Genomic DNA, 14,267 nt, shown 5'->3' on the forward strand with positions numbered 1-14,267 from the left:
GAACACACACAGAGAGCGAGGGACACACACAGAGAGCTAGGGACACACAGAGAGCGAGGGACACACAGAGCGAGGGACACACAGAGCGTGGGACACACAGAGCGAGGGACACACACACAGACCGAGGGACAAAGTGAGCGAGGGACACACAGAGAGCGAGGGACACACGCAGAGAGCGAGGGACACACAGAGAGCGAGGGACACACACAGAGCGAGGGACACACAGAGAGCGAGGGACACACAGAGAGCGAGGGACACACAGAGAGCTGGGACACACAGAGTGCGAGGGACACACAGAGAGCGAGGGACACACACAGAGAGCGAGGGACACACAGGGAGCGAGGGACACACACAGAGAGCGAGGGACACACTGAGGGCGAGGGGCACACAGAGAGCGAGGGACACACAGAGAGCGAGGGACACACAGAGAGCGAGGGAAACACAGAGAGCGAGGGACACACAGAGAGCTAGGGACACACATAGAGAGCGAGGGACACACACAGAGCGAGGGACACACACAGAGAGCGAGGGACACACACAGAGCAAGGGACACACACAGAGAGCGAGGGACACACAGAGAGCGAGGGGCACACAGAGAGCGAGGGACTCACAGAGAGCGAGGGACACACAGAGCGAGGAACAGACAGAGGGCGAGGGACACTCAGAGACTGAGTGAGACACAGAGAGCGAGGGACACAGAGAGCGAGGGACACACACAGAGAGCGACGGACACACAGAGAGCGAGGAACACACACAGAGAGCGAGGAACACACACAGAGAGCGAGGGACACACACAGAGAGCGAGGGACGCACAGAGAGCGAGTGACACACAGAGAGCGAGTGACACACAGAGCGAGGAACATACAGAGAGCGAGGGAAACTCAGAGACTGAGTGAGACACAGAGAGCGAGGGACACACACAGAGAGCGACGGACACACAGAGAGCGAGGAACACACACCGAGAGCGAGGGACACACACAGAGAGCGAGGGATACACACAGAGAGCGAGGGACACACACAGAGAGCGAGGGACGCACACAGAGAGCGAGGGACACACAGAGAGCGAGGGACACACAGAGAGCGAGGGACACACATAGAGCGAGGGAAACATAGAGAGCGAGGGACACACAGAGAGCGAGGGACACACATAGAGAGCGAGGGACACACACAGAGCGAGTGACGCACAGTGAGCGAGGGACACACAGAGAGCGAGGGAAACACAGAGAGCGAAGGACACACAGAGAGCGAGGGACACACATAGAGAGCGAGGGACACACACAGAGCGAGGGACGCACAGAGAGCGAGGGACACCCAGAGAGCGAGGGACGCACAGAGAGCGAGGGACGCAGAGTGAGCGAGTGGCGCACAGAGAGCGAGGGACGCACAGAGAGCGAGGGACGCACAGAGAGCGAGGGACACACACAGTGCGAGGGACACACACAGAGCGAGGGACAAACACAGAGAGCGAGGGACACACAGAGCTCGAGGGACACACAGAGAGCGAGGGACACACTCAGTGCGAGGGACACAAACTGTGCGAGGGACACACACAGAGAGCGAAGGGACACACAGAAAGCGAGGATCACACAGAGAGCGAGGGACACTCAGAGAGCGAGGGACGCACAGAGAGCGAGCGACACAGAGAGTGAGGGGTGCACAGAGAGCGAGGGACAGACAGAGAGCGAGGGACACACAGAGAGCGTGGGACACACAGAGAGCGAGGGACGCACAGAGAGCGAGGGACGCAGAGTGAGCGAGTGGCGCACAGAGAGCGAGGGATGCACAGAGAGCGAGGGACGCACAGAGAGCGAGGGACACACACAGTGCGAGGGACACACACAGAGCGAGGGACAAACACAGAGAGCGAGGGACACACACAGAGAGCGAGGGACGCACAGAGAGCGAGTGACACACAGAGAGCGAGTGACACACAGAGCGAGGAACACACAGAGAGCGAGGGACACGCACAGAGAGCGAGGGACACACTGAAAGCGAGGGACACACAGAGAGCGAGGGACACATAGAGAGCGAGGGACGCACAGAGAGCGAGGGACGCACAGAGAGCGAGGGACACACAGAGAGCGAGGGACACACAGAGAGCGAGGGACACACACAGAGAGCGAGTGACACACAGAGAGCGAGGGACACACACAGAGAGCGAGGGACACACAGAGAACGAGAGACACACAGAGAGCGAGGGACACACAGAGAGCGAGGAACACACACAGAGAGCGAGGAACACACACAGAGAGCGATGGACACACAGAGAGCGAGGGACACACAGAGAGTGAGGGACACATAGAGAGCAAGGGACACACACAGAGCGAGGGACACACAGAGACCAAGGGACACAGAGAGCGAGGGACACACAGAGCGAGGGACACACAGAGCGAGGGACACACAGAGCGAGGGACACACACACAGACCGAGGGACACACACAGAGCGAGGGACACACACAGAGAGCGAGGGACACACACAGAGCAAGGGACACACACAGAGAGCGAGGGACACACAGAGAGCGAGGGGCACACAGAGAGCGAGGGACTCACAGAGAGCGAGGCACTCACAGAGAGCGAGGCACAGAGAGAGTGAGGTACACACAGAGAGCGAGTGACACACAGAGAGCGAGGGACGCACAGAGAGCGAGTGACACACAGAGAGCGAGTGACACACAGAGCGAGGGACGCACAGAGAGCGAGGTACGCACAGAGAGCGAGGGACGCAGAGTGAGCGAGTGGTGCACAGAGAGCGAGGGACACACACAGAGAGCGAGTGACACACAGAGAGCGAGGGACACACACAGAGAGCGAGGGACACACAGAGAGCGAGAGACACACAGAGAGCGAGGGACACACAGAGAGCGAGGGACACACAGAGAGCGAGGAACACACACAGAGAGCGAGGGACACACACAGAGAGCTAGGGACACACAGAGAGCGAGGGACACACAGAGCGAGGGACACACAGAGCGTGGGACACACAGAGCGAGGGACACACACACAGACCGAGGGACAAAGTGAGCGAGGGACACACAGAGAGCGAGGGACACACGCAGAGAGCGAGGGACACACAGAGAGCGAGGGACACACACAGAGCGAGGGACACACAGAGAGCGAGGGACACACAGAGAGCGAGGGACACACAGAGAGCTGGGACACACAGAGTGCGAGGGACACACAGAGAGCGAGGGACACACACAGAGAGCGAGGGACACACAGGGAGCGAGGGACACACACAGAGAGCGAGGGACACACTGAGGGCGAGGGGCACACAGAGAGCGAGGGACACACAGAGAGCGAGGGACACACAGAGAGCGAGGGAAACACAGAGAGCGAGGGACACACAGAGAGCTAGGGACACACATAGAGAGCGAGGGACACACACAGAGCGAGGGACACACACAGAGAGCGAGGGACACACACAGAGCAAGGGACACACACAGAGAGCGAGGGACACACAGAGAGCGAGGGGCACACAGAGAGCGAGGGACTCACAGAGAGCGAGGGACACACAGAGCGAGGAACACACAGAGGGCGAGGGACACTCAGAGACTGAGTGAGACACAGAGAGCGAGGGACACAGAGAGCGAGGGACACACACAGAGAGCGACGGACACACAGAGAGCGAGGAACACACACAGAGAGCGAGGAACACACACAGAGAGCGAGGGACACACACAGAGAGCGAGGGACGCACAGAGAGCGAGTGACACACAGAGAGCGAGTGACACACAGAGCGAGGAACACACAGAGAGCGAGGGAAACTCAGAGACTGAGTGAGACACAGAGAGCGAGGGACACACACAGAGAGCGACGGACACACAGAGAGCGAGGAACACACACCGAGAGCGAGGGACACACACAGAGAGCGAGGGATACACACAGAGAGCGAGGGACACACACAGAGAGCGAGGGACGCACACAGAGAGCGAGGGACACACAGAGAGCGAGGGACACACAGAGAGCGAGGGACACACATAGAGCGAGGGAAACATAGAGAGCGAGGGACACACAGAGAGCGAGGGACACACATAGAGAGCGAGGGACACACACAGAGCGAGTGACGCACAGTGAGCGAGGGACACACAGAGAGCGAGGGAAACACAGAGAGCGAAGGACACACAGAGAGCGAGGGACACACATAGAGAGCGAGGGACACACACAGAGCGAGGGACGCACAGAGAGCGAGGGACACCCAGAGAGCGAGGGACGCACAGAGAGCGAGGGACGCAGAGTGAGCGAGTGGCGCACAGAGAGCGAGGGACGCACAGAGAGCGAGGGACGCACAGAGAGCGAGGGACACACACAGTGCGAGGGACACACACAGAGCGAGGGACAAACACAGAGAGCGAGGGACACACAGAGCTCGAGGGACACACAGAGAGCGAGGGACACACTCAGTGCGAGGGACACAAACTGTGCGAGGGACACACACAGAGAGCGAAGGGACACACAGAAAGCGAGGATCACACAGAGAGCGAGGGACACTCAGAGAGCGAGGGACGCACAGAGAGCGAGCGACACAGAGAGTGAGGGGTGCACAGAGAGCGAGGGACAGACAGAGAGCGAGGGACACACAGAGAGCGTGGGACACACAGAGAGCGAGGGACGCACAGAGAGCGAGGGACGCAGAGTGAGCGAGTGGCGCACAGAGAGCGAGGGATGCACAGAGAGCGAGGGACGCACAGAGAGCGAGGGACACACACAGTGCGAGGGACACACACAGAGCGAGGGACAAACACAGAGAGCGAGGGACACACAGAGCTCGAGGGACACACAGAGAGCGAGGGACACACTCAGTGCGAGGGACACAAACTGTGCGAGGGACACACACAGAGAGCGAAGGGACACACAGAAAGCGAGGATCACACAGAGAGCGAGGGACACTCAGAGAGCGAGGGACGCACAGAGAGCGAGCGACACAGAGAGCTAGGGACGCACAGAGAGCGAGGGACACAGAGAGCGAGGGACACACACAGAGAGCGAGGGACACACAGAGAGCGAGGGACACACAGAGCGAGGGACACACAGAAAGCGAGGGACACACAGCGAGCGAGGGACGCACAGAGAGCGAGGGACGCACAGAGAGCGAGGGACACACAGAGAGCGAGGGACGCACAGAGAGCGAGGAACACACAGAGAGCTAGGGACGCACAGAGAGCGAGGGACACAGAGAGCGAGGGACACACACAGAGAGCGAGGGACACACAGAGAGCGAGGGACACACAGAGAGCGAGGGTCACACAGAGAGCGAGGGACTCACACAGAGAGCGAGGGACACACAGAGAGCAAGGAACACACACAGAGAGCGAGGGACTCACAGAGAGCGAGGGATGCACAGAGAGCGAGGGACACACCAGAGAGCGAGGGGCACACAGAGAGTGAGGGACACACAGAGAGCGAGGAATACATAGAGAGCGAGGGACACACAGAGAGCGAGGGACACACAGGGAGCGAGTGGCACACACAGAGAGCGAGGGACACACAGAGAGCGAGGAATACATAGAGAGCGAGGGACACACAGAGAGCGAGGGACACAGAGAGCGAGGGACATACAGACAGCGAGGGACGCACAGAGAGTGAGGAACACACAGAGAGTGAGGGACACACAGAGAGCGAGGGACACACAGAGCAAGGGACACACAGAGAGCGAGGGGCGCACAGAGAGCGAGGGACGCAGAGTGAGCGAGAGACACAGAGAGCGAGGGACACACAGAGAGCGAGGGACATATAGAGAGCGAGGGACATACAGACAGCGGCGGACGCAAAGAGAGCGATCACAGTTTGTCAGAGAATTTAAAGTGCAGAAGGAGGCCATTCGGCCCGTCGAGTCTGTACCAGATCTTGGAAAGGACACCCTATCCAAGCCCACACCCCCACCCTATCCCCATAACCCAGCAACCCCACCCAACACTAAGGGCAATTTTGGACACAAAGGGCAATTTATCAAGGCCAATCCACCTAACCTGCACATCTTTGGACTGTGGGAGGAAACCGGAGCACCCGGAGGAAACACACGCACACACGGGGAGGATGTGCAGACTCCGCACAGACAGTGACCCAATCCGGAATCGAACCTGGGACGCTGGAGCTGTGAAGCAATTGTGCTATCCACAATGATACCGTGCGCATGGGCGCACACAGAGCGAGGGACGCACAGAGCGAGGGACGCACAGAGAGCGAGGGACACACTCAGAGAGCGAGGGACACACAGAGAGCGAGGGACACACACAGAGAGCGAGGGACACACAGAGAGCGAGGGATGCACAGAGAGCTAGGGACACACAGAGAGCGAGGGACACACAGAGAGCGAGGAACGCACAGAGCGAGGGGCACACACAGAGAGCGAGGGGCGCACAGAGAGCGAGGGGCGCACAGAGTGCGAGGGACGCACAGAGAGAGCGAGGGACGCACAGAGAGCGATGGACGCACAGAGAGCGAGGGACACACAGAGCGAGGGGCACACAGAGAGCGAGGGGCGCACAGAGAGCGAGGGACACACAGAGCGAGGGACACAGAGAGCAAGGGACGCACAGAGAGCGAGGGACGCACAGAGAGCGAGGGACGCACAGAGCGAGGGACACACAGAGCGAGGGACACACAGAGAGCAAGGGACACACAAAGTGCGAGGGACACACAAAGAGCGAGGGACGCACAGAGAGCGAGGGACGCACAGAGAGCGATGGACGCACAGAGAGCTAGGGACACACACAGAGCGAGGGGCACACAGAGAGCGAGGGACGCACAGAGAGCGAGGGATGCACAGAGCGAGGGACACACACAGAGAGCGAGGGACGCACAGAGAGCGATGGACGCACAGAGAGCGAGGGACACACAGAGAGCGAGGGACGCACAGAGCGAGGGACACACACAGAGAGCGAGGGGCACACAGAGAGCGAGGGACGCACAGAGAGCGAGGGATGCACAGAGCGAGGGACACACACAGAGAGCGAGGGAGGCACAGAGTGAGGGACACACACACAGAGCGAGGGACGCACAGAGAGCGAGGGACGCACAGAGCGAGGGACACACAGAGTGCGAGGGACACACACAGAGAGCGGGGGACAAACAGAGAGCGAGGGACACACAGAGAGCGAGGGACACACAGAGAGCGATGGACACACACAGAGAGTGGGGGACAAACAGAGAGCGAGGGACACACAGAGAGCGAGGGACGCACAGAGAGCGAGGGACACACAGAGAGCGAAGGACACAGAGAGCGAGGGGTGCACAGAGAGCGAGACACACACACACAGAGCGAGGGACACACAGAGTGCGAGGAACACACAGAGAGCGAGGGACTCACAGAGAGCAAGGGACACACAGAGAGCGAGGGACACACAGAGAGCGAGGGACGTACAGAGAGCGAGGGACACACAGAGAGCGAGGGATGCACAGAGAGCGAGGGACACACAGAGAGCGAATTACACAGAGAGCGAGGGGTGCACAGAGAGCGAGGAACACACACAGAGAGCGAGGGACACACAGAGAGTGAGGGACACACAGAGAGTAAGGTACACACAGAGAGCGAAGAACACACAGAGAGCGAGGGACACACAGAGAGCGAGGGACACACAGAGAGCGAGGGACACACACAGAGAGCGAGGGACACACAGAGAACGAGGGACACACAGAGAGCGAGGGACACACAGAGAGCGAGGGACACACAGAGAGCGAGGGTCACACAGAGAGCGAGGGACTCACACAGAGAGCGAGGGACACACAGAGAGCAAGGAACACACACACAGAGCGAGGGACTCACAGAGAGCGAGGGATGCACAGAGAGCGAGGGACACACCAGAGAGCGAGGGACACACAGAGAGCAAGTAACACACACACAGAGCGAGGGACACACAGAGAGCGAGGGACACACACAGAGAGCGAGGGTCACACAGAGAGTGAGGGACACACAGAGAGCGAGGGACACACAGAGAGCGAGGAACGCACAGAGCGAGGGGCACACACAGAGAGCGAGGGGCGCACAGAGAGCGAGGGGCGCACAGAATGCGAGGGACGCACAGAGAGTGCGAGGGACGCACAGAGCGAGGGGCACACAGAGAGCGAGGGACGCACAGAGAGCGAGGGACACACAGAGCGAGGGACACAGAGAGCAAGGGACGAACAGAGAGCGAGGGACGCACAGAGAGCGAGGGACGCACAGAGCGAGGGACACACAGAGCGAGGGACACACAGAGAGCGAGGGACACACAAAGTGCGAGGGACACACAAAGAGCGATGGACGCACAGAGAGCGAGGGACGCACAGAGAGCGAGGGACGCACAGAGCGAGGGACACACACAGAGAGCGAGGGGCACACAGAGAGCGAGGGATGCACAGAGAGCGAGGGACGCACAGAGCGAGGGACACACACAGAGAGCGAGGGAGGCACAGAGTGAGGGACACACACACAGAGCGATTGACGCACAGAGAGCGAGGGACGCACAGAGCGAGGGACACACAGAGTGCGAGGGACACACACAGAGAGCGGGGGACAAACAGAGAGCGAGGGACACACAGAGAGCGAGGGACACGCAGAGAGCGAGGGACACACACAGAGAGCGGGGGACACACAGAGAGCGAGGGACACACAGAGAGCGAGGGACGCACAGAGAGCGAGGGACACACAGAGAGCGAAGGACACAGAGAGCGAGGGGTGCACAGAGAGCGAGACACACACACACAGAGCGAGGGACACACAGAGTGCGAGGAACACACAGAGAGCGAGGGACTCACAGAGAGTAAGGGACACACAGAGAGCGAGGGACACACAGAGAGCGAGGGATGTACAGAGAGCGAGGGACACACAGAGAGCGAGGGACACACACAGAGCGAGGGACAAACACAGAGAGCGAGGGACACACAGAGCTCGAGGGACACACAGAGAGCGAGGGACACACTCAGTGCGAGGGACACACAGAGCTCGAGGGACACACAGAGAGTGAGGGACACACAGAGAGTGAGGTACACACAGAGAGCGAAGAACACACAGAGAGCGAGGGACACACAGAGAGCGAGGGACACACAGAGAGCGAGGGACACAGAGAGAAAGGGACACACAGAGAGCAAGGAACACACAGAGAGCTAGGGACGCACTGAGAGCGAGGGACACACAGAGAGCGAGGGACGCACAGAGAGCGAGCGACACAGAGAGTGAGGGGTGCACAGAGAGCGAGGGACAGACAGAGAGCGAGGGACACACAGAGAGCGTGGGACACACAGAGAGCGTGGGACACACAGAGAGCGAGGGACACACAGAGCGAGGGACACACAGAAAGCGAGGGACACACAGAGAGCGAGGGACGCACAGAGAGCGAGGGACGCACAGAGAGCGAGGGACACACAGAGAGCGAGGGACGCACAGAGAGCGAGTGACACACAGAGAGCGAGGGAAACACAGAGAGCGAGGGACACACAGAGAGCTAGGGACGCACATAGAGAGCGAGGGACACACAGAGAGCGAGGGGCACACAGAGAGCGAGGGACTCACAGAGAGCGAGGGACACATAGAGAGCGAGGCACAGAGAGAGTGAGGTACACACGGAGAGCGAGTGACACACAGAGAGCGAGGGACGCACAGAGAGCGAGTGACACACAGAGAGCGAGTGACACACAGAGCGAGGAACACACAGAGAGCGAGGGACACTCAGAGACTGAGTGAGACACAGAGAGCGAGGGACACAGAGAGCGAGGGACACACACAGAGAGCGACGGACACACAGAGAGCGAGGGACACACATAGAGAGCGAGGGACACACACAGAGCGAGTGACGCACAGTGAGCGAGGGACACACAGAGAGCGAAGGAAACACAGAGAGCGAAGGACACACAGAGAGCGAGGGACACACATAGAGAGCGAGGGACACACACAGAGCGAGGGACGCACAGAGGGCGAGGGACACCCAGAGAGCGAGGGACGCACAGAGAGCGAGGGACGCAGAGTGAGCGAGTGGCGCACAGAGAGCGAGGGATGCACAGAGAGCGAGGGACGCACAGAGAGCGAGGGACACACACAGTGCGAGGGACACACACAGAGCGAGGGACAAACACAGAGAGCGAGGGACACACAGAGCTCGAGGGACACACAGAGAGCGAGGGACACACTCAGTGCGAGGGACACAAACTGTGCGAGGGACACACACAGAGAGCGAAGGGACACACAGAAAGCGAGGATCACACAGAGAGCGAGGGACACTCAGAGAGCGAGGGACGCACAGAGAGCGAGCGACACAGAGAGTGAGGGGTGCACAGAGAGCGAGGGACAGACAGAGAGCGAGGGACACACAGAGAGCGTGGGACACACAGAGAGCGAGGGACACACAGAGAGCGAGGGACACACAGAGCTCGAGGGACACACAGAGAGCGAGGGACACACTCAGTGCGAGGGACACAAACTGTGCGAGGGACACACACAGAGAGCGAAGGGACACACAGAAAGCGAGGATCACACAGAGAGCGAGGGACACTCAGAGAGCGAGGGACGCACAGAGAGCGAGCGACACAGAGAGTGAGGGGTGCACAGAGAGCGAGGGACAGACAGAGAGCGAGGGACACACAGAGAGCGTGGGACACACAGAGAGCGTGGGACACACAGAGAGCGAGGGACACACAGAGCGAGGGACACACAGAAAGCGAGGGACACACAGAGAGCGAGGGACGCACAGAGAGCGAGGGACGCACAGAGAGCGAGGGACACACAGAGAGCGAGGGACGCACAGAGAGCGAGTGACACACAGAGAGCGAGGGAAACACAGAGAGCGAGGGACACACAGAGAGCTAGGGACGCACATAGAGAGCGAGGGACACACAGAGAGCGAGGGGCACACAGAGAGCGAGGGACTCACAGAGAGCGAGGGACACATAGAGAGCGAGGCACAGAGAGAGTGAGGTACACACGGAGAGCGAGTGACACACAGAGAGCGAGGGACGCACAGAGAGCGAGTGACACACAGAGAGCGAGTGACACACAGAGCGAGGAACACACAGAGAGCGAGGGACACTCAGAGACTGAGTGAGACACAGAGAGCGAGGGACACAGAGAGCGAGGGACACACACAGAGAGCGACGGACACACAGAGAGCGAGGAACACACACAGAGAGCGAGGAACACACACAGAGAGCGAGGGACACACACAGAGAGCGAGGGACACACACAGAGAGCAAGGGACGCACACAGAGAGCGAGGGAAACATAGAGAGCGAGGGACACACAGAGAGCGAGGGGCACACAGAGAGCGAGGGACTCACAGAGAGCGAGGGACACACAGAGAGCGAGGGACACACAGAGGGAGGGACACACAGAGAGCGAGGGACACACAGAGAGCGAGGGAAACACAGAGAGCAAGGGACACATAGAGAGCAAGGGACACACACAGAGCGAGGGACACACAGAGACCAAGGGACACAGAGAGCGAGGGACACACAGAGCGAGGGACACACAGAGCGAGGGACACACAGAGCGAGGGACACACACAGACCGAGGGACAAAGTGAGCGAGGGACACACAGAGAGCGAGGAACACACACAGAGTGCGAGGGACACACAGAGAGCGAGGGACACACAGAGAGCGAGGGACACACACAGAGCGAGGGACACACAGAGAGCGAGGGACACACAGAGAGCGAGGGACACACAGAGAGCGAGGGACACACAGAGAGCTGGGACACACAGAGATCGAGGGACACACAGAGAGCGAGGGACACACACAGAGAGCGAGGGACACACAGAGAGCGAGCGACACACACACAGAGCGAGGGACACACTGAGAGCGAGGGGCGCACAGAGAGCGAGGGACACACAGAGAGCGAGGGACACACAGAGAGCGAGTGAAACACAGAGAGCGAGGGAAACACAGAGAGCGAGGGACACACATAGAGAGCGAGGGACACACAGAGCGAGGGACACACACAGAGAGCGAGGGACACACTCAGAGCAAGGGACACACACAGAGAGCGAGGGACACACAGAGAGCGTGGGACACACAGAGAGCGAGGGACACACAGACACCGAGGGACACACAGAGAGCGAGGGACACACAGAGAGCGAGGGACACACACAGAGAGCGAGGGACACACAGAGAGCGAGCGACACACACAGAGAGCGAGGGACACAGAGAGTGAGGCTGCACAGAGAGCGAGGGACACGCACCAAGCGAGGGACACAGAGAGAGTGTAGGACACACAGAGAGCGTGGGACACACAGAGAGCGTGGGACACACAGAGAGCGAGGGACACACAGAGAGCGAGGGACGCACAGAGAGCGAGGGACGCACAGAGAGCGAGGGTCGCACAGAGAACGAGGGACGCACAGAACGAGGGACACACAGAGAGCGAGGGACGCACAGAGAGCGAGGGACTCACAGAGAGCGAGGGACGCACAGAGAGCGAGGGACGCACAGAGAGCGAGGGACAAACAGTGCGAGGGACAAACAGAGAGCGAGGGACAAACAGAGAGCGAGGGACACACCGAGAGCGAGGGACACACCGAGAGCGAGGGACACACAGCGAGCGAGGGACACACAGAGAGCGAGGGACACACAGAGATCGAGGGACGCACAGAGAGCGAGGGATGCACAGAGAGCGAGGGACGCACAGAGAGTGAGGGGTACACAGAGAGTGAGGGGTACACAGAGAGCGAGGGACACAGCTAGAGCGAGGGACACAGCGAGACCGAGGGATACAGCGAGAGCGACGACACAGCAAGAGCGAGGGACACAGCGAGAGTGAGAGACACAGCGAGAGAAGGAGAGAGAGAGATAGAGTGATAGAAAGTGAGAGAGATGTACACAGTGAGCGAGAGTGGGACAAAGATGGAGGGACAGGGAGAGAGGGGGACAGAGAGAGGGGGGGAACTTTTCGGGAGAGGGCGACAGAGAGCGAGCGACACAGAGAGTGAGGGGTGCACAGAGAGCGAGGGACACACAGAGAGCGAGGGACACACAGAGCGAGGGACGCACAGAGAGTGAGGGACGCACAGAGAGCGAGGGACGCACAGAGTGCGAGGGACAAACAGAGAGCGAGGGACGCACAGAGAGCGAGGGACACACAGAGAGCGAGGGACACACAGAGAGCGAGGGACACACAGAGAGCGAGAGACACACAGAGAGCGAGGGACACACAGAGAGCGAGGGACACACACAGAGAGCTAGGGACACACAGAGAGCGAGGGACACACAGAGAGTGAGGGACACACAGAGAGCGAGGGACACACAGAGGGAGGGGCACACAGAGAGCGAGGGACACACAGAGAGCGAGGGACACACAGAGAGCGAGGGACACACACAGAGAGCGAGGGACACACAGAGAGCGAGGGACACACACAGAGAGCGAGGGACACACAGAGAGCGAGGGACACACAGAGAGTGAGGGACACACAGAGAGCGAGGGACACACAGAGAGCGAGGGACACACAGAGAGCGAGGGACACACAGAGAGCGAGGAACACACAGAGAGCGAGGGACACAGAGAGCGAGGGACATACAGAGAGCGAGGGACGCACAGAGAGCGAGGAACACACAGAGAGCGACGGACACAGAGAGCAAGGGACACACAGAGAGCGAGGGGCGCACAGAGAGCGAGGGACGCACAGAGAGCGAGGGACGCACAGAGAGCGAGGGACACACAGGGAGCAAGGGACACACACAGAGAGCGAGGGACACACACAGAGAGCAAGGAACACACAGAGAGCGAGGGACACACAGAGAGCGAGGGACACACAGAGAGCGAGGTACGCACAGAGAGCGAGGGACGCACAATGAGCGAGGGACGCACAGAGAGCGAGGTGTACACAGAGAGTGAGGGGCACACAGAGAGTGAGGGATACACAGAGAGCGAGGGACTCAGTGAGAGCGAGGGACTCAGTGAGAGCGAGGGACACAGCGAGAGCGAGGGACACAGCGAGAGCGACGACACAGCAAGAGCGAGCGACACAGCGAGAGAAGGAGAGTGAGCGATAGAGTGATAGAAAGAGAGATGTACACAGTGAGAGATAGTGGGACAAAGAGAAAGAGGGATAGAGATAGAGGGAGAGGGAGAGAGGGAGACAGAGAGAGGGGGATTTAGAAAGGGAGAGGGCGACAGGGAGAGTGACACAGAGAGAAAGAGGTAGACAGTGAGAGAGAGGGATAGAGTGAGAGGACACTTTGAGAGCAACAGGGACACAGAGGGAGAGAGGGACAGAGAGAGGTGGGCACACGGTGAGAGTGAGGGACACACACAGAGAAAGAGGTACACAGCGGGTCAGGATCTGAGGTTTCGGGGACGTGAGTGGGTC

This window comes from Scyliorhinus torazame, chromosome 23 (assembly GCF_047496885.1).
Source record: "Scyliorhinus torazame isolate Kashiwa2021f chromosome 23, sScyTor2.1, whole genome shotgun sequence".
Classification (NCBI taxonomy): Eukaryota; Metazoa; Chordata; class Chondrichthyes; order Carcharhiniformes; family Scyliorhinidae; genus Scyliorhinus; species Scyliorhinus torazame.